This window comes from Trachypithecus francoisi, unplaced genomic scaffold, assembly GCF_009764315.1.
Source record: "Trachypithecus francoisi isolate TF-2019V2 unplaced genomic scaffold, Tfra_2.0 Lachesis_group4, whole genome shotgun sequence".
Lineage (NCBI taxonomy): Eukaryota > Metazoa > Chordata > Mammalia > Primates > Cercopithecidae > Trachypithecus > Trachypithecus francoisi.
This window is the reverse complement of record NW_022681469.1, coordinates 50669733-50694239: the sequence shown is the minus strand read 5'-3', so window position 1 is coordinate 50694239 and position 24507 is coordinate 50669733.

The following is a 24507-nucleotide window of genomic DNA, read 5'->3' as shown; positions in this document are numbered from 1 at the left end:
GGGCAGACTTAAACTTTTCTCATATTAATATAAATTAGATGACTTCTGTCCTTTCCTGAAGTGACAATGTCAGTGTCTGGAGCTTACATCTTTCATGACTGTCAGCTAATTAGAATGCAAGGGAGCTGTAAAGGTCTCCTCTCTAATCCGCCATCCTGGATTACATCCAGTGTTAGCACTCCTGTCAGTCAGTGCAGAGCCCTGGGCTGCATTTCCCAAACGTACGATAAGTATAGTTTCCATGAGAATCAACAGCAGGAGGTAAAAAAAACCCTACATTTTTATGTATCAGAATTTAAAATAAATCTGATAATCGCACTACTGTAAAGTCCTCAATCCGCTGCTGCTGAACAGATACTGTCTTTCTGCGGACTAAAAGATTGTCAGTCAAAGAAGTGCTCTTGCTGTTTCTTGTTTTCGTACTTGTGCACAACTAGAAATTGTGTTTCCTGAGAGAAGTAATTTTTTGTTTAGTGACTTTTCCTGAGTCGCAGAAATATGTTGACTTCACTTATGGCTCTCCTTTCTAGCTCTCAACTCTCCTTCTTCCATTCGGCTTTCCCAGTCCTCATCTGAAGGGCAAGTGCCACAAAATGGTTTCTCTTTCTTTCATGCTCACTGTCTCACTCCAACCTTCTGCATCCTTGCAAAAGTTCATGCTGCAGCCTCAATTTTCTTTACAATCATTGTCTTTGCTGACTACCTTCTTTTTTAATTGGAATTTATTAGTAAATTCAGGCTGCTAATGAAACTTATTTGGAAAGCTTTCTTCCAAATCTTTAGTCAGGAACCTCTCTACCACCTCCCTGTGTCTCCTGGGTCAATCACTAACTCCAGGTATCCGTTGTTTTTTCCGGATGGGTTTTCTTCCAAAACATGAACAGACATCTACCTGCCTTTCAGACTCCCCAGCTTATATCACCCTTCAGTAGTCTCAAGGTCTCTCTTTTCCAGATTCATTAAAGAAATTAATACTCAGTTAAGTTTTCCTCTCAACTCAAATTATCCTCATCCCACGTAGCCTCAGTGTCTCCAGAGAGGACCCACCTAACACTCTATCTGTTCTTCAAACGAGGTTCTTTGCTACTTGACTTCAGGCATTCATGCCTATGGCTACTCCCTAAACCTTATCATCCTCGAACACTAATCCATTTCAGAAATCTGAGCTCTTGAATTTCTACAGTTTCATTTCTTTCTACAGTTCTGTGCCTTTCTTAGACTGCATTTGGACTTCCTGGAGATCTCTAAGTTCTTTGAGTTCTTACTACTCAAAATGAGTTCTGTGGACCAGCAGTAGGAGTGTCAGCCTTACCTGGGAGCTTGTTGGAAATGTAGGATTCTCTGACCCCTCTCCCCACCTTGTCTGCAATTTAATAAGTTCCCCCAATGCTTCATATGCACATACATGTTTGAGAGGACTGCTCTGACACTGACAGTCTTTACTCACTTGCTTTCCCGCCTAGCCTGTATTCTAGATCAAATATTTCAGTTTGTTCTCACCAGCCTGCTTATCTGTCACTGTATTCTGCCTAAGCTGCAGAGGGCTGCTAGTGTAAATGACCACACTGAACTGGGACTGTTGCTTGCTCATGATTTGTGACCTTAACTAGACCTCAAGCCTGCTCAGTGCTGTTTCTGAGAACTACTCCTTCCTACTTTCCAATACTTTTATACCTTTCCTCAGAGGTCTCATTATATGTCTCCAAACACTTTGTTTTCTTTTAAAGTCCTGCCTCCCATTTAGAGAGAATGAGATTCTTTTGCCACACACAATCTTAATATCTCTCCTAAATGCCTACAAACATCTATATTCATCGTGTTATTCCCTTCTTTCCTTTTGTCACTAAGGAAGTATCTTTTTAAATATCTAAGGCTACACCTCCATTGTACTGATTCCACTTAACCACTGTCCCCTCCCCCTTTATAAATACATTTTTATTCTGATATAATTTGTTAGTTTCGGAAAAGTTGCAAGGACTGTGCAGAGATTTCCCAAATATCCCTATGGTGGGTTGTATAGTAACTCAAAAGTTTGGTACCTGTGAATGTGACCGTAATAGGGTCTTTGAAGATAAAAGACCGGAAATAGGGTCTTTGAAGATAAAATTAAAGATTTCAAGATGGGATCATCCGGATACTAGGGAGAATGCTAAATCCAATGATGAATGTCCTTATAAGAGACCAAAAAGGAAAAGACACAGACATGGGATGTGGGGGCGGGAGGAGAAGTCTTGAAGAAGGTTATGTGAGATTGAAGTGCGGTTACAAACCAAGAAACACCAAAGATTTTTAGCAGCCACCAAAAGCTATGTCAAAGGCATGAAATGGCTTCTCCCTCAGAGCCTCCAGAAGGAAATAGCCCTGTTCATACCTTGATTCCAGACTTCTGGCCTCCAGAACTATGAGAAAATGTGCTGTGGTTTTCAGTTTGTAGGAATTTGTTATGGCAGACCTAGGAAACCAACACAGCCCCTCACTCAGTTTCCTTTAATATTTACATCTTACATTACCAGATGCGTGTGTCAAAACTAAGGAACCATCCTTGGTATATTGCTATTAACTAAACTCTTGTCCTTATTTGGATTTCCCTAGCTTTTACACTAATGTCCTTTTTGTGTTCCAGGATCCAATCTAAAGGGATACCACATGGCGTTTAGTCATCATGTCTCTTTAGTCATTCGTGACATATGATGGTTTCTCAGTCTTTCTTTGTTTTTCACTGTCTTTATAGTTTTGAGGCGTAATGGTTAGTTATTTTATAGAATGCTCCTCAATTTGCATTTGTCTGGTGGTAGTCTCATAACTCGAGGTTATGAACTTTTGGGAAAAACAAATACCACAGAGATAAAGTGACATCATCATGTTATACCAGGAGGTACGTGAGATCAATGTGGCATCACTGCTTATGTTAGCATTAATCACATGGTTAAAGTAGTGTTTGCCAGGTTTCTCTGCTGTAAAGTTACTATTTTCCACTTTCTATCCTCGATTGTTTCAAAGAGAGTGATAAAGTCCAGCTTATACTCAAGGGAAGAAGAGCATTTCCATGTATGGTTTGGAATATTTCTGTAAGAAAGATTTGTCTCTTCTCACACATTTTTTGTTTATTCAATCACTTATTCATATTAGTATGAATAATTTCATTTCATATGAATCATTTATTCATATCAGAGTCATGCCCCATAAATTTGTAACTTGTTCTGTTCTATTTCCCATTCTAAATAATATCTCTTCTGCCCGATTTTTTCCTTCTAGCAGTACTACTTTCCCAAACCCCATAATCTTTGTTTCTCTCGCCCCACCCCTCTTTCATTTGTTAGTTAATTGAGAACCAGACACTAACTGTATCTTAAGGATAAAGTGATAAATAGCATATAATTCATTTTCTGTAGGATTTCACAGCCTAGCAAATTCTGCTATGTGCTGTTTATCATGCTAGGTTCTAAGGATGTAAAGGCATTTTGGGGGGCACCCAAAAAGAGATAATACTCCACTTCTTCACAGTCAATCTTTCCAGTTTCTTACCTGTATTTACTCCTCCCTCATTCACTGTTTACAGATTTTCTTACACTGCATGGTTTCTTTCCATGGAAATTATATTATTTGCATAATTTCTACTGTATGATAATGGTCCTCAAATATCTTTCTCACTCAGAACTCTCTCCTAGGCTCCAGACTTGTTTATTTTACTACTACCTGGAATAGCACAGAGATACCTCTAATTTTCTCCTTCCTCAAAGCCTACACCCTATTAATGACACTGTTACAATTTACTGGGATTCATTCTGAGCACCATCCTATTATCTTCTAAACCCAGTCAGCCACTGTGATGGTTAATTTATGGTGTCAACTTGACTGGATTACCTAGAGAACTAGTAAAGGATTATTACTATGTGTGTCTTGACAGTGTTTCCAGAGGAGACTGGCCTGTGAGGCAGTGGACTGAGTGAGGAAGATGATCTCCAATGTAGGTGGGCACCATCCAATCAGTTGTGGGCCCAGATGTAACAAAAAAGTGAGTTTCTTTCTCTCCTGGAGCTGGGGTGCACATTTCTTTTTCTCCTGTCTTTGGACATCAGAACCGTAGGCTCTCTGGCTTTTGAACTCCAGGACTTACACCAACTCCCTCCTGAGGCCCCTATGCCTTGGGTTCTCAGGCCTTTGTCCTTGGACTGAGAGTTGCACAATCATTCTGAGTTTCACCACCTGGTTCTGAGGATTTTGGACTTGAACTGGGCTATTTTATTGGTCTGTTCTCACACTGCTGTAAAGAACTACCTGAGGCTGGGTAATTTATGAAGAAAAGAGGTTTAATGGACTCACAGTTCTGCAGGCTGTACTGGAAGCATGGCTGGAGGCCTCAGGCAACTTACAATCATGGTGGAAGGTGAAGGAAGCAGGTCTTATCATGGCAGAGCAGGAGGGAGAGACAGCCAAGAGGAAAGTGTCACATACTTTTAAACCATCAAATCTTGTGGGAACTTACTACTGTGAGAACAGCAAGGGGGAAACCCCCATGATCCAATCACCTCCCACCAGATCCTTCCCCTAACACTGGGATTTACAATTCAACATGAGATTTGTGTGAGGACACAGAGCCAAATCATATCAGCCATGCTACTGGCATTCTAGGTGGCCTCTAGCTTGCAGGTGTCCTATCATGGGACTTCTCAGCCTCTATAATTGTGAGAGCCAATTCCCCTAAGTCTTCTCTTATATAGGTATATATCCTATTGGTTCTATTTCTCTGGAGAATCCTGATTAATATGGCCACATAGCCTTTAGAAGTTATATCCTAGACCGAGTGCAGTGGCTCTCAGCACTTTGAGAGGCTAAGGCGGGCGGATCACAAAGTCAGAAGATCAAGACCACCCTGGCTAACATGGTGAAACCCCATCTCTACTAAAAATACCACCCGCCCTCCACCAAAAAAAAAAGCCAGGCGTGGTGGCGGGCACCTGTAGTCCCAGCTACTCGGGAGGCTGAGGCAGGAGAATGGCGTGAACCTGGGAGACAGAGGTTGCAGTGAGCCGAGATCACACCATTGCGCTCCAGCCTGGGCGACAGAGACAGAGCAAGATTCTGTCTCAAAAAAACAAAACAAAACAAAACAAAAATAGAACTTATATCCTAAATATTTTTCAAGTAATAACTGTACTTTTTCTCAATATGTCTGCTTTTGTGTACTATCTCCATTAAATGCTGATCCACATTCTGCAATTTTTCCAGAGTTAGCATTCTAAAGTGTAAATTTGATCATATTCCCTTCTGATTTAAAATACCTTTCAGCATTTCTTTTCCCCAGGATGAGGCCCAAATATACAATATCCTATTAAATGAGATTTTCATATTATCATGGCTCAATGCTTTCATGATTTAGTCACGCCGAGCAACATACCAGTCCACTTTCAGGTTCACGTGACTTTGTGCATGTCCTTCCTTATTCCTGGATGACCACCCCCTCATTTCCCATAAGCACCCTCTCTGTCTTCATGACCACCTCAAATATTTTCTCTGTGATGCCTTTCCCCAAATTCTGCAGAGACAGATACTTCTCTATGTCTTTATAGCATGTCAATATCTATTATTCAATTTTTTACATTATATTTTCGTTATTTATATTTGTAAATTTTCTTTACTAGGTTGCTACAAGAAAATAGGGACAATGTTTTTGTTTATCTTTGTACACAGTAGTCCTCCTTATTTTGGAGGAATATATTCCAAGACCCCCAGTGGGTGCCTGAAACTGATTGCCATCAGGTGGAACACATTTCTGTTCATGTCTTACACCCATAAATTTAATACGTTTTCCATTTTAATTCAGCACTTATCACGCACTATGGCCATAACTTTTGCATTTTGAGGTGTGACAGCAAAACTAGCACACATTTCTTTTTCCTTCTTCACAATTTCACAGATAGAAGATTCATTCCTATCATGGATCTTAGCAACCTCAGCATACAATTTTTTTGCTTTCTTTATTAAGTTGAGAACTTTTACCTCTTCACTCGTAGAAAGCACTTGACAGATTCTCTTTGGCATAGTCAAATCGCCAGCATCACTACTCTTGCATTTTGTGGCTGCTGTGAAATAAAATAAGTGTTCTTTGAACACAAGTATGGTGATACAACCATAGTTGCACTGATCATCTAAATGGCTACTAAGTGGCTAATGGGAGGTGGTGTAGACAGCATGGATCTCCTGGGCAAAGGGATGATTCACATCTTGAGCAGATGGAGTTGGGTGGCATGAGATTTCATCACGCTACTCAGAATGGTGTGCAATTTGAAACATATGAATTGCTATTTCCGGAATTTTTCATTTAATATTTTCAGATCGTGGTTGAATGTGGGAACCTGGAACCATAGAAAGAGAAACTATGTATATGGGGGAGGTTGCTGTACACAGTGCTCACCACATAGTCACTGGTTTTCAATGCACATTTGTTCAAAGAGTGAAGAAATACAAGGCTGCAAATATCTTATTTCCTTCCTCACCAGCTAGATGTCAGTACTAGGGTGATATTTTCTATTGTAAAAATGTATTTTCTGTAGAATTCTAACTTCAGGTGATTTCTCTTATTAACCAAAGAGAAAGCATATTGTCCAGGGTGTAGGCTACAGAAAAGGACCTTTGAGTTTCAGAGATGGTTTTGCCAGCTGCTGGTTGAGATATTCGTTTTAACAAACATCATTGAATAGTTGAATTTGTAACATACGTCTACATAAACAAGAAAGGGCATATTAAAACTCTCCCACATGGCTTTTTCGAATGCTCTCACTTCCCTTATCATGCCATGCTCCAGATTCCTGGTGTTCTTGCTCCTTTGTCACCAGCCACCCAGTACTGTCATGCTCCTTGATGATTCTTCTAAATGTTCTTCCCTACTTTCCCACTTTTATCTCTTCCACCAGCTCACTTGGCTCCCAAAGCTGGAATTTCCTTGATACGCTCTATAAGGAGGAAAGTCATATGCGTTTATCTTTAATGTTCTTATGATACCTTGGAGTTATAGCCACAGTTTTCTGTACATTCTCATTTGATCCTTCTTCAGGGGGCTGTTATCTCTAATTTTCAGACAAGCTGATTGGGATTCACTGAATTTATGCTTTCCCTAATATTCTCCTATAAAAACTTGGACCTGGAATTCTGATTTGACTTAAAATCCCACATACTTTTCAACTCAGAGAAATCAGGTCCTGATGACATCATTTGTGCCCTGGAAAAGTAGCATCTAAACCAAAATTATACAGGAATATCTCATTTATAAGAGCCAATATTTTTCTCAAGAGCAAATGTAAGTCAGGTTTTCTGTCTACATAAGACCTAATTGCAATCAAAATATTCTGATCAGATATAGCCTTTACAGGTTTTGATTCTGTGGTTGGTGAATATTAAGAAGTGTGATTTATAAGGTATCTGAATGTGTATGCCTCTGTGCTTATTGCAGAAGAGGAAAATATAGAAGTGTTGTCATATATTTCATTGCCTTCTCTGTGACAGAAAAAAATCAACCATGAAATAAAAATGTTCTTTTTCAATAGAAGTGTCTCTGCATTCATATATTTTCTTGAATGTTTTAGATTATTGTTTCTTTCTTTGTTTAAAACCAACTTAAGTTGAATATAAATATGATGGCTCAGGAAGTGATGAAAATATAAATATACTTCTTACATATCCTGGTCACCATTAAAATTACCACTTTCAGAAAGAACCAAGACAAGCCTACCCCTGTCATTTTCTCTCTCAGTGTAACTGATACTATTCCTAGTAGCCCAGTTCTGTCTCCCTGGAACAGCTGTAGGAAATGTGGGCAAGTGTCCCAGCAAAATAGTATTAAGATGCATCAAAGAAAGTCTTTTGATTCATAAGCAGCTTAGCTCACGACTGGATTTTTTTTTCACTGTACTCATTACAGCAGAAATACTGAATCAATACAGTGGCAGCCTGGTAGATAACCCTAGGGTTTTGCCCACAAATTGCCCTCAGCACACAGTCTATATGGCTTGATTTAATCTAGGTAATTCAGAAGTAATCTAGCCTCTGAATTTTACTGTGTTTGTTTTGCTTCATTTGTTTAAGAGGGAGTGAATTTTCAGCCTAATCCTGAGAGAGAAATATTTTGTTTGATAAGTGTTTCACTCCCAGAAACAAGAAATGCATATGTGTCTTTGGATTTGAAATCAATGTTGATATTTTCATGGGCTTAAATTGGCTCCAGGAATGTCCTTAGGTGGTGCCAGGAGGTCAGATTTCAGAGTCAGTGTTCTCCTGGATGCCTTCTCTTGTGTGAGCTGTTTTCCCACTTTGGCTATGCCAGCAGTTATTCTTCCCCAGAAACCTAGCAAGTCTTGCTTTTTAGTTGGAGCTGATGTCCTTAATTACTGTTCTTTTCAAGTCTAACTGAAAGATAAATCCTCTAGTCATTTGTTTTGTAGAATGGAATTAACAATTTATCCAAGTCTCATGCTAAAATCATATCGACTTTTGAAAATGGCATTTGTAGTAAAACACTACAGAAGTAAAGTTCCCAAAATATCATTTAAAACTTCTGCCCATACACATTGATTTTGTAAAAATAGATCAAAATAGAATTTTTAACAAACCAAATTTTCAATTTTCAATATTCTTAAATGTCATCCACTAAACAAAAATGACTTCAACACAAATCTAAACAAATAAACTGAAAAAATGCTACTAAAAAGATGATGTGAATAGTAGGAAGTTCAACAACTTTTAATTCAAATTTGTGAGGTTTCAAATATCAGCGTTATCACTTCCTGGCTCTTTTTCCTTCAAGAAATTAGGTTTATGTAAATAGAATTCCTTATGTGAAAATGAAGATAATGATAAGGACCAGTGGGGCTATTGTGAGATTAAGAATAATAGACATAAAATGTCTGTCACATATTGAGACTCAATAAATGTAATTATTTTTATTATAATAATTTTTAATATCTTTTCAGGTTTTCATTGTGACTAAAATTGTGTTAATTGATCCTATGACATATATCATCAAGTGAATTTGTAACAGTCTTCCCAATATCATATTTATAATAGTGCAAGGAGAAACATATCAATTGAGTATTTATTATACTGAAGAATAAGAGTGTATGAGCATACTAATAGTGTTATAAGCCTATGTTACAACATTTTTCAGCTCCAAACACTGTAATAGGAGTACACTTAGAAGTCAGAACATAGCAAAATAACATGAATTATACACATTTTCAAGAGCTATGATAGTCTTTGTCACAAGTGAATTTTTACAGAGAAACTTAATCTATTTCCATGATAGTTTCCCTGGAAGACTTGGCCTTCCCTATAGGAAGCGCCTTCATTCCTTTTAACATGAATAATTATTCAAGATGAACCAGTGTTCTTTGATAATTTGATCTGATTCTTTTATATAGGTTTTTAGCTAAAGTTTTCCCCCATTTTTGGAGGCATTTTTTTAAAATTATGCTTTAAGTTCTAGGGTACATGTGCACAACGTGCAGGTTTGTTACATATGTATACTTGTGCCATGTTGGTGTGCTGCACCCATCAACTCATCAGCACCCATCAACTCATCATTTATATCAGGTATAACTCCCAGTGCCATCCCTCCCCCTTATCCTCCCCATAATAGGCCCTGGTGTGTGATGTTCCCCTTCCAGAGTCCAAGTGATCTCATTGTTCAATTCCCACCTATGATTGAGAACATGTAGTGTTTGGTTTTCTGTTCTTGCGATAGTTTGCTGAGAATGATGGTTTCCAGTGGAGGCATTTTTTTATATGAGTTTTCACTATCAGTGAATCCCCTTTCAGACACGTTCATAGAAAAAGCCTGTCAGATTTGTGTTAAGAAAGCAATTCTGCATCAGAAATAAGTGAGATAGCCACCAAGAGAGTGTCAGGTAACATTTTATTATTTATGAATAATAATTCATAATAACTACATGAATTTGTTTGTAAATACTGATGTTGCCTGCAGAAACTTTTGAAACTTATCACTCTGGGTGATAGAGGGTTAAGCTAGGCAAGGTGATGGGTTGCAACTGTTGTCAGATGGGTTCTTAGTGCACATGGTTTTGATAGCAGCAGGAGGCAGACAAATCCTAGGCAGACAGGGGCAGGTCCCCAGTGAAACCCCACCTTCAAACCAAAGACAGTTTAAAGCCTAAAGGCCAAGCTACAAGTCTCAGATAAATCCACAGACCAAATTGAGGACCTGTCTTCTTGTTTGGCATGCTTTACTCTGATTAATCCTCACCCTTCACATAGGTTATATACACCTACCCTTCCCTAATTGGTTTTTTACACTGTCATGCCCACCTTTGAATGTTGCCTTTGATTTATCCTTTTTTGCATATTCACAAACCAATCAGCATGCACTCTCCATTCTGAGCCCATAAAAGCCTGGAAGTCAACCACTCTGAGAAAGAGACCACTGAACTATGGGTGGTAGACCATGCTCGTGTCCCCTTACTGCTGAGAGCTGTTTCCTCACTCAATAAACTTCTTCTCCCCCCTCATCACCATTTAGTTGTCAATCTATCCTCATTCTTCTTGGATGTGGGACAAGGGCTCAGTACCCACTGAACGTGGGTACAGAAAAGACTGTAACACTGTGGCCCCCTGCCCTCTGCCAGTGGAGGGCAGCTGCCCCATACAACAGAAAGCAGCAGCAGGACTGAGTCAGCCCCAGAGCCACAGGCTGGAGCAGGGCAAGGGGCTGACAGACCTGTTAATGCACTGCCATCCATTGAGCTGTGAACAGCAGGACTGAAAAAGCTAATTAGTATGCTGTAACACCCCTGCTCTGGGGCGTCATGGTCATGGGCACCCCTGCCTGGGCATCCTTGTGTTCACTTCATCTGGACACTGGAGTCCACTGTGCAAGTGGCTTGTGACATGCCTGGTCCAGCTGTAAGCCCCGCACAGAGTCTGTTCTTGTGCTGGAGCATGGAATGGATGGCTGGACCTGGCATTCGCTTACACACCCACTCCTACTGAGGGGTGAGCATGCGGTTGCAGTGATTGCGGGATCCATGCTGGAGGGCAGGCCAGGCACAGCCCAAGGGACCAAGTGGACAGGGCATCTTCTGTGGTGAACCCCATCTTGAGCAAGGCCTGGGAAGTGGTGTGGCTGGCTGGAGGTCTCCGGCTAAGTGACTGAGAAAAACCCTGCATCAGTTTTAGTAGTAAATCCTACTTTTTGATATGTTCATTTAAAAAAGCAAATTCATGTCACGTATTTGTTACTTTTTCTTCAGCTTAAGTTACCCAGTATTCTTAAAATACCTTAAAATTCACTTTCCAAGTCTTTAACTACCTTTGCTATTTTTCTCTGAACCTTTTACAATTTTTAATCCAGGATAAGTCCAATGCTGAGAAAATTTAAATGTCCCTGAATTTAATCATTGCTGTCTGCCTATTTGTCTTTTGAGGGCCTTTTTTGGAGGGTTCTGGCCTTTTTGCCTTTCACTTCTAAATTCATTTCCTGTACACGTTTGTACTTCTTTGGTTCTTTAGAAAAAGATTGTGTTTGAATCGAGCTGTTACCAGTTAAGGCTCAATTCACATATAATTCAGGTTTCTTCAACACGCAAAAGAATGCAGCAAACATAAATCAGAGTGGTGGTTGCCCACTGATGGTGTTGCTCAGAGGCACACCTGGTCTGTGGAGTTACAATATTAGCCTAGAACTGGGTATTCCATTCTAGAGAGAATTTGACCTTTGCCGAGGTAAAAGGCACAATTTTACTTTTGTCATTATGGCTTGAGGTAGTGCACATAAACTAGTATTTTGGCTTCACAAAGTATTTAAAGGTATGTATTATTGTTTCAGTCTTAATTTGAGAAAAGTCGAGATGGATCAAGTATTTAACAACAAATTCAACAATCTTCCTCTTCTACTTTTTTCATTTTCCTGTTCAGAAAACCCACAATGGTGTCCTGTTTCTCTGTGTCCTTTTTAAATCTCTCCGATGGTCTCATGTTACTCCCCAGGGAAGCTTTTCAACTTCATACTTTTGGAAATTATTGTTGATTCAAAATTTAAATATTTAAGTAAAATTTCTAATATACTTTCACTTGTTTTGTGTTACTCTAATATGCATGCCTAGATTTTTGAATGGCATAAACCATTTTCTCTTGCACCTTTAAAATATATTGAGAATCCTACCACTTCTTATCTACTTCATTGCCATCATCTTAGTCTAAAACATCATCATCTTTCATCTGGATTATTGTAATTACTCCTAATAAGTCTCCTCATTTTATTATACCTGCCCTACTACCATTATTGCCCACACAGCAACCAATGTGATCCTTCTAAAAGATAATCTAGTTCTTGTTACTCCTCTGCTCAAAACCCTTCCTTGGTTTCCCATTTCAGTCAAGTAAATGCAAAAGTGCATATAATTGCTTACAATGCTCTTCATCATTTGACTCCTCTCTGACACCATCTACTTCTGCCTTTTATGTTCTCTCCTTTCCAGCCACACTGATCTCTTTTATCTCAAGCAAGCATGCTGGGCATGGTCCCATCTCAAAGTCTTTGTGTTGCTGTCTCTTCCACCTAGCTACATGCTGGACTCATTTATTCCACCACCTCTCTTGAATTTCTGTGCAAATATCAGTGAGGTCTTCCCAGATAACACTAAGTAAAAGTACAGGACTTATTGCATGTCCTAGCCCCATCCTTGCTTTATTTGTCTTTGCTATCATCTCAGCATGGTCCCTAAAATTCATGTGTTGACACTTAATGGTCAATGTAATAGTATTAAGAGGCGAGGCTATTAGGAGGTGATTAAGTTGTGAGGACAAAGCCTTCATGGATGTGATTAGGGCCCTTATAAAAGAGCTTGAAGGAATGGGTTCATTCTGTTCTGCTCTTCCAGTATGTGAAGGTGCAGAGCACAAGACATCATATTGGATGCAGAGACTGGACCTGCTGGTGCCTTGGTCTTGGACTTCCCAGCCTCCAGAAATATATGGGAAATAAATTTCTGTTATTTATAAATTATACAGTCTCAGGTATTTTGTTATAGCAGCACAAATGGACTAAGACAGACTTCATAGACTTTGTCACCAAATGACATATATTTCTCTTTTCTTTCTGATTTCCTATAGACTGTAAGCTCCATGAAAGCAGTGTTATTTGTATGTTGTATTCCCAACTATATCTACAGCATCTTACACACAGACAGTCAATATTTATTAATTAAATTAGTCAATGCATAAATGCCTTTCCTGTTAGTGTTCTATATATGTAGTGTTAAACTACTTGTTGGGTAAAAGGCATTGGGTGAGATAGTGGTGGGATATGTAGAAGAGTTGGGTATATTCCTCACAATATTCTAAACTAGTAGTGATAGTTGGTGTCATATTTTAACAAAATCTGGACACATTTTGATCTTGCAGGTTTAGATGAGACATTTCAAATATAGTAGGTTATATATTTTGCTCTTAGGCAATTTCTAAAAACTAGCTTTTGAGCCAAACAACTAGTTACCAAAATAAGAACTCTAAATTATTCCTCTACTAATAATTCCTGTACTCAATTTACTTCATCAATTAAAAAACAGTATCAATGGCGTGTATGTTTTAGAAATTACCAGGGCATAGAAATTAGCTTACTTAGATATAATTTAGCATTTTTCCCCAGATAATGAGAGTAAAATTTGGGCCTTAGATATAATTTAGCAATTTTCTCCATATAATGAGAGTAAAATTTGGGCTTCTGGGGACCTTTCCAGTCCTAGGAAAGAGGGATTCCTTCCGATAATAATTCTTGGCCCTATGAAGTTACTGAGGTTCAAGAAATTATCTGGGTGGGATGGAGATGATGGTTATGATGACCTTGATAACAATAGCTTAAAACATGTAGTGTTTACTATGTGCAAGTACTATTCTTTTTTTTTTTTTTTTTTTTTTGAGACGGAGTCTCGCTCTGTCGCCCGGGCTGGAGTGCAGTGGCCGGATCTCAGCTCACTGCAAGCTCCGCCTTCCGGGTTTACGCCATTCTCCTGCCTCAGCCTCCCGAGTAGCTGGGACTACAGGAGCCCGCCACCTCGCCCGGCTAGTTTTTTGTATTTTTTAGTAGAGACGGGGTTTCACAGTGTTAGCCAGGATGATTTCCATCTCCTGACCTCATGATCCGCCCGCCTCGGCCTCCCAAAGTGCTGGGATTACAGGCTTGAGCCACCGCACCCCACCGCAAGTACTATTCTAAGTGGTTATTCTATTAATATATTTAATCCTCTCAACAACCCTGTGAAGTATGCATTAGTGTTCACAGTCGGGCAGAAGATACTGAATAATTTGCTAAGGTCACGCAGAAAACATAAATGTAGAGATGGAATTTGAATGCTTGGCATCAGAGCCCTCTTTCCTTTAGCCTCAGAGATATAGTATTCAAATCTATCTAGAGAATAAGTAGAACTACAAAAAGTGTATGTGCATGCATGTCTAAGTGTGTGCATGTTCATGTGTGTGTGTACAAGAGTAAACACACGTGCACATGTGCATGAATGAGGGGTTGATAGTGGCAACGGAACTGTGTTAATGATGAATGTGATAGAGCTTGAAAGAGACTGGAGGTGAGAAAGTAAATACTGGTGTTAAGCCTTACATTTGTTACTTTACTTAATCAGTATAGCAAGCCTTAGGAGGGAATATTGCATTCTCTTTTTTATTAGATGAGGTATTACAGGATCAGAGAAATAAGAACCCCATCCTTGGATAAAGCCTGCCTGGGCAGAGACAGTGAGCTTGGAAGGAAAATCTCACTCTACTCCTTAAGGGTAGAGCTGACTCTTCTGGAGTTACATAGGAGGCACTCTTTGGCTTTCCTGTTAATATCCCCTGTACCCAGAGACATCTGTCTGTTTTCTGTGTTGAGGGAACACCAACCAAGAGAAAACAATGGGTCAGTATAGGACTATGTAATCTGGGCTAGGGTGGCCAAATATTGCACGGGACATGCTTATACTAAAAAGTATGTGTTGTCATCTGAAATTCAAATTTATCTGGGTGTCAATGTTTTTTCTTCTCCTAATCTCAATCTTATAAGTCTACTTGGGGCTTCTCTATCTCTGTTAGGAGTGCTGAGCAGATCACGAGAACAGAGACACTGCCTTGGACTTTGTGAATTCTACATAGATTCATCAACTGTTCATTTAATCATACATCATATATAGAAACAATGACTACCCAGCACTTACCACAGCCAGGCAGAATGAGGCTTTGGGAGCATTCACTCCTAGAACTTACTGTGGCTAGTACAGTAGTTCTCCAATTTTAGTTTACATTAAAGCTTGTTCAAAATGCTGGGAAGCTTGTTAAACATGCTATTTCTAAGTCCCAGTTCCAGAGGTTGTGATTCTAGGATTAGAACCCTGAAGTCTATTCTTTAATAAACACTACAGATGACTTTGAAGTGAGTGGTTCTCTAAGCAAACTTTGATATTGCCTTAGTTCATTTGTGCTTCTATAACAAAACACCTTAGACTGGGTCACTTGTAAACAACAGAAATGTATTGCTTATAGTTCTGGAGACTGGGAAGTCCAACATCAAGGTGCAAGCAGATATGGTGTCTGGTGAGGGCCTCATTCCTCATAGATGGCACCTTATTTGCTGTGTCCTCATATGGTGGAAGAGACAAAGGAGCTGACTTGAGCCTTTTTTATAAGGTCAGAAATACCATTCTGGAAAGTAGAGTCTTCGTAACTTAATCACTCCCTAAAGGCCCCATTTCTTAAGATACTATCACATGGGGTATTAGGTTATAACATATGAATTGGGGGGTAGGGGGTAACCAACATTCAGACCATAGCAGACATGCACTGGTCTACTAGATGGAAGGAGACTTCATCTAAACATATGACAGTAAGAATTACTTCTCAGTGAGATTTGAGACACAGGGACATTGTGTGATTTGAGTTCCTCTATGTTGTTGATGTAGATTATAGAATATTCCTGTGTTATAGGTATTTTGCTTTTAAAAGTGAAGATATCTTCTGATACAATTTAGTTAGTGTGCTATAGTAAGTGCATATTGACTGTGGACCTATTAGGTTCCCCCAAAGAGAGGTTTTCCTCAGGTTCCTGATCAGATCCTAAGTCAAATGAAGTGTGACATTCTTATAAAGTAGCTTAGACTCCTTGAGCCACAGTCAGTTCAATTCCAGAGTCTTATATGAAAGCCTTGTTTCTAGCAGGAAAATGTTCACTGTGTTTCATGGGGTTAAAAGCAGGACCTGAACCTACAATTTTTCAAGCCAGCTCTCTGTTTTAGTGTAATGTTTGTGGTACTGATGTGATGTGTGCAGGCATTTCTGTATTAGTTGTTGAACACCCTGACTGCTGAATCCTCTACAAAGTCAAGTCAAAGCAGTGAGCATTCTGGGAGGGAAGCCAACAATAAATTGTAGTAATCCAGCCTTGTTGTTATAAAGGCATGAATCAATAGCTCAGCATCTGGCTGAGACAGCAATAGTCTTAACCTGGTTATACTCCTGAGATGGTAATATGAGGTCTTATCAATATGGTTGATATGGCTCTCAAAGGAAAGCTGAGGGTCAAAAATGGCTGACATTTATCATGGAGAATATTGCTTTGTGGGATGTCCAGCTGTAGAATTGTGACTACCTATTAAATCCTCTGTGGAGCAAAAAATATATGGTCCACTGCCTGTAGGATAAGAGAAGGGGAAGGAGGTGGAATCAAAAGTGAAATAGAACTGGTCAAATGAGATGAAATCTGATATCTTAATTTTCAGCTGTAGGCATCAGTTTTTGAGATTACCCCTTAGGCAGCTTCTGATTAAGTGGGGATAGTTCCATGCCATGAAAGATTAAAGGCTTTCTGGGTGTCTGTATTTTAAGTGGTGAAATCTTTATCAAAGAAGCTTTTGTTTTTGTAATCAACTCTAGGCTGTGTACATGTGAAAGGCAAGCTACAAGTGACCTAGACAATTAATAGCATTTAAATTAGCATACAAAACAAGACTGCTGTGATCTATATGCTCTATTTTTTATTTGAGCTTTATATAGAGCAACTTTCTTAGAAGTCAAACCAAGTTTGATTCCAGCAAGACAGAGCTTTCTTTAGAAATCATCATTAGTATTCAGTTCTAACCTCATACCCTCCAGGAAGAAGGACATGATGCAGACTGTTCAAAAGCATAGGTTTAAAAGTTAGAAAGACCTGGACGTGAATCACAGCTTTGCCATTTCCAAGTCGTGAGGCTTTGAGTAAGTTACTTAACCTCTCTGTGCCTCCATTTCATTATCTATAAAACGCAGGTAATACAATGAAGCAAGAAACTTCACCTGACCCCTTCACAGGTAGGAACTGAAGTGTGGGCACTAGAGCTAGCTAGCCTCTTCAGTGCCAGCACTGACAAACTCCACTCATTCCAACCCGTTGTGCTCAACCTGTTGTGCTCAACCTGTTGTGCTCACCTGTGGGAGGAAGCATGCAAGTGAGCCAGTGCAGAAGTCAGGGTAAGTGCTTTTGGGTGCCAGCGGGAGCAAAGCTTCATATGGGCCCCATGGAGCATCTAGGAAGGAGTACCTGCAAGCACCAAAGCCCCAGAAGAAGTGTTACAATCAGCTCTCTTTTACCTTTGCCATCCACAGATGGTTTAAGTGTTAACAGCTCAGTGGAGGGTCAGTGTGACAGCATTTTGCACCCACACCTGAGTTCTTGTTCAGTGTCCAGGAGGAATGAGGTTGCACAAACAAATTGAGAGGTGATAAATGTGGAGGATTTTATTGCTGGTGAAAGTGGCTTTCGGTGGGGAGGGAAGCTGAAAAGGGGATGGAGTGGGAAAGTGATCTTCACCTGGATTCTGGCTGTCCCTGGCCAAACTCCTCTCTGAAGAAATGCCGTCAAGCCATCCCTTTGAAATCAAGCTGCTTCTCTCCAACGTCCAACTGTAGTCTCCAAGGCCCAGCTATTCCGTTTTTTTTTTTTTTTTTTTTTGAGATGGAGTCTCCCTCTGTCACCCAAACTGGAGTACAGTGGTGTGATCTCCGCTCACTGCAACCTCCGCCTCCAGGGTTCAAGTGATTCTCCTGCCTCAACCTTCCCAGTAGCTGGGATTACAGGTGCCTGCCACCATGCCCAGCTGATTTTTGTATTTTTAGTAGAGACAGGGTTTCACCATGTTGGCCAGGCTGGTCTTGAACTCCTGACCTCAAGTTATCCACCTGCCTTGGCCTCCCAAAGTGCTGAGATTACAGTCATGAGCCACCATGCCCAGGCTAGCTGTTCCTCCTCTTATCTGCTTTCTGCTAATGGAGACTGGAGTTGTTATGGGCACAGGATGGGGAGCAGGGTGGGCCACAGGTGGTTTTGGAAAAGGCAACATTTGAGCATGAAAACAGAAATGCATGATTTCACTTTGGGCTGTTGTTGCAGGCTTGAGACTGGGGCCCAAGAGGGCTGCCTTCTTCCGTCCAGAATTTCCCTGTCTCCCATCCCTATCACTAGTACTTGCCTCATAAGGTTTTTGTGAGGATAAAATGAGGTAATTTATGCAGAATATTTCTGCTGTGCTTGGCACATGGTATGCAGTCTATAATTAAAGTTGAGATTTTGAAACCACCCCCCAAAATTGTACCCTTCTTTTCCACGCAGTTTCTGAACAATTTGGGAAATTTGGGAAAAGCAAATACAGAAGCAAAATATTACCTCATTACTTGTAGAGAAAGGTTGGAGAATGCGGTTTAGTTTGAGAGGCAAATTGGCCTGCTAAATGCACCCTAGAATTAGGTAGACTCATGCTTCCTGTCATAGCGACACCACCTGGGGTATGTTTACCATAAAAAGAGAAGAAAGTGCCTACAGGAAGCTGTTTTCCAAGAAGACTGGTAGAACTAGGCTGAGCATGCACAGATATTTTTTCATATTACCAGAGACATCACTTCCTATCACCAAGGTCCAAGAGATAAAAGGGTCAGGAGAGGCCAGAAGGGTGTCAGATAAAAGTCCTCCTCATGGAAATCAAGACTGTGGCGAAGATGTTCTCATCTGACATAGGGTGTTATTACCATCATAATCATCATCAATAATTCATTTCCATTATACTTCATTACATTATTTTATTTTTAAATTGTTTTTGGAAATAGGCTGTTGCTCTGTCCCTCAGGCTGGAGTGCAAGTTGCAAAATCATAGCTCATTGCAGTCTCAAACTCCCAGCCTCAAGCAATTCTTCTGCCTCAGCCTCCTGATCTGCTAGGACTACAAGTATGTGCCACCACACCTGGCTAATTAAAACAAAAAATTTTGAATTAGAGATGGAGGGTCTGGCTATGTTGCCTAGTCTGGTTACAAATTCCTGGCCTGAAGCAGTCCTCCTGTCTCAGCTCCCAAAGTGCAAGGATTACAAAGTGTTCCCAGGTGTGAGCCACTGGGTCTAGTTTATTCCATTATTTAATTTGTTGTTACCTTCTATCTTTATATTTTCAAATCATATGACTGTATTCATTTTCTAATACGGCTGTAACGAATTACCACAAACTTAGTGGTTGAAACAATACAAAATGTATTCTGTTACAGCTTACAGCTCTGGAGGACAGAAGTCCAGAATCAGTCTTACTGGGCTCAAGTCTAGGTGTTGACAAGGCTGATTCCTTCTGGAGGCTCTTAGGGGATAATTGTTTCCTTGCCTTTTCTAGCTTTCACAGGCTAGCTGCCTGTGGCCTCTTCCTTGCTTCTTTCCAACCTCATGCTCATCATCACATCTTCTATGTTGCCTTTGATCTTCTTGCCTCCCTCTTTTAGGGATCCTTGTGACTAAACTGGGCCTATCTGTATAATCTAGGATAATCTCCCATCTCAAGATTATCGATCTAGTCACATCTGCTGAGTCCCTTTTACCATGTTAACCTGTTCCAAAGATTAGGATGTGGATATCTTTGGGGAGTCACGAATCAGCTACCACAATGGCACTTTGATTGTCTGAATTTGCCTTGTAGCTATTTTTCAAATCATTTTATATAGCATTCTTTTTAATATTTCCTGAATCAGATTGTAAATTCCTCAAGGGGAGACATCAGGTCTTCTAAGATTTTATACTTTTCCTACTTCATTATCTCACATGTTAAAAGCAAAACATCTGCTCATAATAGGTACTTAGTAAAGCCTGTTGATTTAAATCAGAAAATCTTCAGAAAGGTGGCTTGGATCTTATCTACTTATGTTCCAGGACAGACAAAATCTTAGCTTTGACTTTTATTCCATAAACATTCGGATTATGTTAGAAACAATGTACTTAAAGCAAAGCATTAGAATGTGGATTGTTTTCCAGAATTTTCAGAACTGTTGGACTGTAGAGAGGCTTTGAGATAGTCAATTAAATGTTAAGATTTACCAGAAATCCATAGACTTATTCTTGCAACACTCTCCTTCCTTCAAATAAAAGGGAAGAAATATTGCAATTCTTGTGAGTGGATGTGAAAACTTACATTGCGCAATTTAACCTGCTCTCTCCATTAAACTTTAGAGAAATGAGGATTATTATACATTGGAATATATTTCTAATTTTTGATGCAATGGTTGATAAGAAGTATACTGTAACTTGAAATGAATACAAATGCAAAAGAATTCCAGCTCTCAGACATAGGTACATTTTGAATGCATGATTGTTCATTACTTATGGGTTGAATTAGAAAGTTATGGAGACCAATATGTAATTTTAAGGTATTCAATTTAGGTTAATAGATATCTAAATGAACCATAGAATTAGCTTTAAAACATAGCCCTATTCACTACTCATAATTTTAAAAGTTAGGGATGCTATCTAGTAGCCTTGCATATAATGTTTTGTTTTATTATTAAGACAAAAAGATTATCTTTGTCCCTAGCCCTGATAATTTGAACTTTTTAGTACTTGACCTATGGTACTTTTGTATCTTCTCCCTCTGTCCTTGAGTTTTCCTGTCTAGGATGGTGGAATGTGAATTGTAGGACTAGAAAGGGCCTTAGAAGCCATCTTGTCAACTTGGACACATTATAAGCAAGAACATTGTTTTAAAGACATTAATTGACTTGCTTAAGGTCATTCAGCTATTGACAGAGCTTTATTAAAAGCTCAGGTTTCCTAATGGTACAGATGGGAGGCAGGGAAATACTGGTAGAAGAGGGCGGTTCCCCACAAAGGCCCTACCCTCAAGCCTGGAAACCCACGGTCCTAAATGGGAACAGACATTTTTGATTTTGTGCCCAAATGTTGCCTTTTGGCCCACCATGTCCCCATATCCTGTACCCACATAAACCTCAAACCCCAGGCTCCGCAAGCAGAAGAGCAACAGAGCAGCATGCCAGAAAAGGAGAGAAGAGAAGGAGCATCTGAACATTGAGAGGAGTTTGACTGGGGATGGTTGGAGAGGAGATCAGCCACGGGACGGCCAAACTCCAGGGGAAGATCATCTTCCCTCTCCATCCCATTTACAGCTCCCTATCCATCCTGCTGAGAGCCACCTCCATCACTCAATAGAATCTCCACATTCACCATCCTTCATGTCGGTGTGACCTGGTCTTCCTGGATGCCAGACAAAGACCTGGGTGCCAAGAGGGCAGGGTGTAAAAGGTTGTCACCCTGACTCTCCACTGAACTGATTAACACTTAGCCATCAGCAGACAGCAGCTGTTGAAATAGCATTAATTGTAACACACCTCTGTCACAAGTCCTATGATGGGGTCAAAAAACTCTCCTGTCTCAAGTTGGGACTTGTCTGGGATCCAGCACAAGGGTGAGTACAGATGAGGAACTGTCAGATCTGCCTCTTTTCTAAGACCCTGCCACCTCTCTCTTTCCTTTGGGTAAAAGGAATATTGACTCTGTTTCTCTTCACAGAGGTCAAGCTGTCACGTGGGACTGGAGTAAAGTCCTGGGGCAACTGAAGACATCTTTTATTGCTGGAAGGCCCCAAGACTGAACTCTGTAGGCCAAGACTCTCAGACATTTTTCTTTTCGTAGCTTGAAATGGCTCCTGTCTCTTTTATAATGTTAGTGTTTTATAACTCTTTTATAATCTCAGCAAACTACTGAGATGTATGCTTGGCTCAGCCATCAGAGGTGCAGTTCAGAACAATGTGGTTTCTATTTGTTCTTAGAGGTGCCACCCCCACCCTGACAGCCACAGGTGTGTATGGTGTATGGCGGCTTCCCTCCTTGCCCCCTCCCCTCCTGGCTCAGGCACCTGGGCATGCCCACGGCATGCAAGAACTGTGCTCAATTGTCACGAGGGTTGGGAGAAAACTGTGGCTGCCACTGGGACCTCCTGTAGCTGGCTGGCTGGTGCCTCCTGCAGCTGCGCCAGTGGAACCTTTCCTTTCATGGCCGAGGGGTCCTTACTAGTCTGAACTGGGGGAGGGATACAGTAATTGAAGGACTTCATTTGCACCAATCAAGTAGTTCTTTTCCCTAACCCTTTTTTGTACTTTAAGCTGTTTTCCTTTTTCTTTTCTAAGTGAGAAGGTTCTTTTCCTTTCCCTATCACACTGCTTATGATAGGGAAAACAAGGAGGAGCGACCCCTGCTGGCTGATAACTGCAAATTCAGCAAGGCTCATTTGAGACGTAATCTAAACAGATGCATGAAGCCCCTGAAATAACTTTTTGTCCCAAACTTGATTCCAGGTTTCAGGTTGAGGCCCTAGAAAGAAAAACCAGATCTGAGGGATCCAAAAGCCAGGCAATGGGCACAACATAAATGGGCAGGACCAATTCTTGCTGATTAAACCCTTGCTTCATGAAAGGAGGTCATGTTCCTTGATATAGACAAGGGCCAGGGAACTCAAAGGTTGTCAACAGCCAGGGAGATAAGGCATACATGTGTAAGAGCAGATACTTCCACCCCCAGGAACCCCTGTTAATGTAGGTGAAAGCTACTTTGGCACCCATGGGTGGCACCTACCAAGGTTACTGGGACTCGGGACCAAAAAGATGGAAGAGAAAGGGGGGATGCCCACTTTCTTTCCATCACACCCTGGGTTATCACTGAAAGAAGGAAGGGAAATGAGGGACATCTCTATTTCCCTGTCTTTCAGAATGGGTAACCAGCTAGCTTCACCACCCCAGCTTATTCTCCTCTAGAGTGTATCCTAAACCCCTGGGACTGCTTTGACTCTTCGACTCTGAAGGAAAAACATCTCATAGCCCTCTGGACAAAGGTTTGGCCAAATTATGATTTACAAGAAAGACTAACTTGGCCTCAGGAAGGCACCATTCATTTTAATACCATCCAGCAGTTGGACCTTTTTTGGAAATGTGAAGACAGATGATCTGAGGCTCCATATGTACAGGCTTTCTTTACCTTGCAAGGCAATCCAGACCTTTACTGACAGTGTAGAATTGATCCAGCCCTCCTGTTTGACATCTCAGAAGAGGCTGCAAGGGACAATTCCAGGGAACTAAATCCCAGAGCCCTGCTTCTCTGGGTCCACCTTGACCTCCCTATCTAGCTTCAGTCTCTCACTTGTCCTCCTAGAAATCTTCATCCTAGACAAGCCTCAGTCTCGTTCTTGCCCCTCCAATATATGCCTGGTAAATTTGGCTCCAGCAAGGTCCTGGTCCTCTTCTCTCTACGGGACTTAAAGCAAATTAAAGAGGATTTTGGCAAGTTTTCAGATGACCCTGACAGATATATAGAGGCTTTCCAGAATTCAACTCAAATATTTGAACTCTCCTGGAGTTCAAATTATGTTACTTTTGAATCATACCCTGATGAACACTGAGAAGAAGGCTGATCTTCAAGCAGCAGAGAGATTTGGGGGTGAGTTTTGTACCACATACAGCATCAGGGAAGAGGATGAACTTTATCCAACTGAAAGAGAAGCAGTACCAATGAATGATCCTGGATAGGATCGCAATGATGAGATGGGAAACTGGAAGAGGAGATGCTTTCAGGTGTGTATAAGGAGGGCTTACACAGGACTAGGACCAAATCCCTGAATTATACCCAGTTATCCATGATAGACCAGGGATTTAATGAGAATCTCATTGCCTTCCTGGAAAGGATAAGGAAGGCCTTGGTAAAGCAAATCACCCTATCTCCTGATTCAGTCAAGGGACCACCAATCCTGAAGGATACATTTATTACTCAGAAAGCTCTGATTATCAAAAGAAAGTTGCAGAAATAGGACGCTGGGACCAGATAGTACGTACTTTAGAGGACCTCCTGAAAGGGAGACACAAGAAAGAGGCAGAAGCTTTAATAGCTGCCATGCAAGCCCACAAACCTCAGAATTCCCAAGGTGCACCTGTTAACTGCTACAGATGTGGCAAGAACAGTTATCTCTATTCTAAAGTTTAACTGCTCCCATACAAGGTTAATTTCTTTCACCAGGGAGACTCAGCTCAGGGTAAAATGTTGTTAGTATATTTCACTTCTTATTTCTATAGTCTTTGGCACTAGATTCTTTCATTGCATAATACACATGTTTAACACATGCATACTTAACCTTATAGAACTTGTTATTTTTTTTCTCTCTCACTTAGAGGCCAT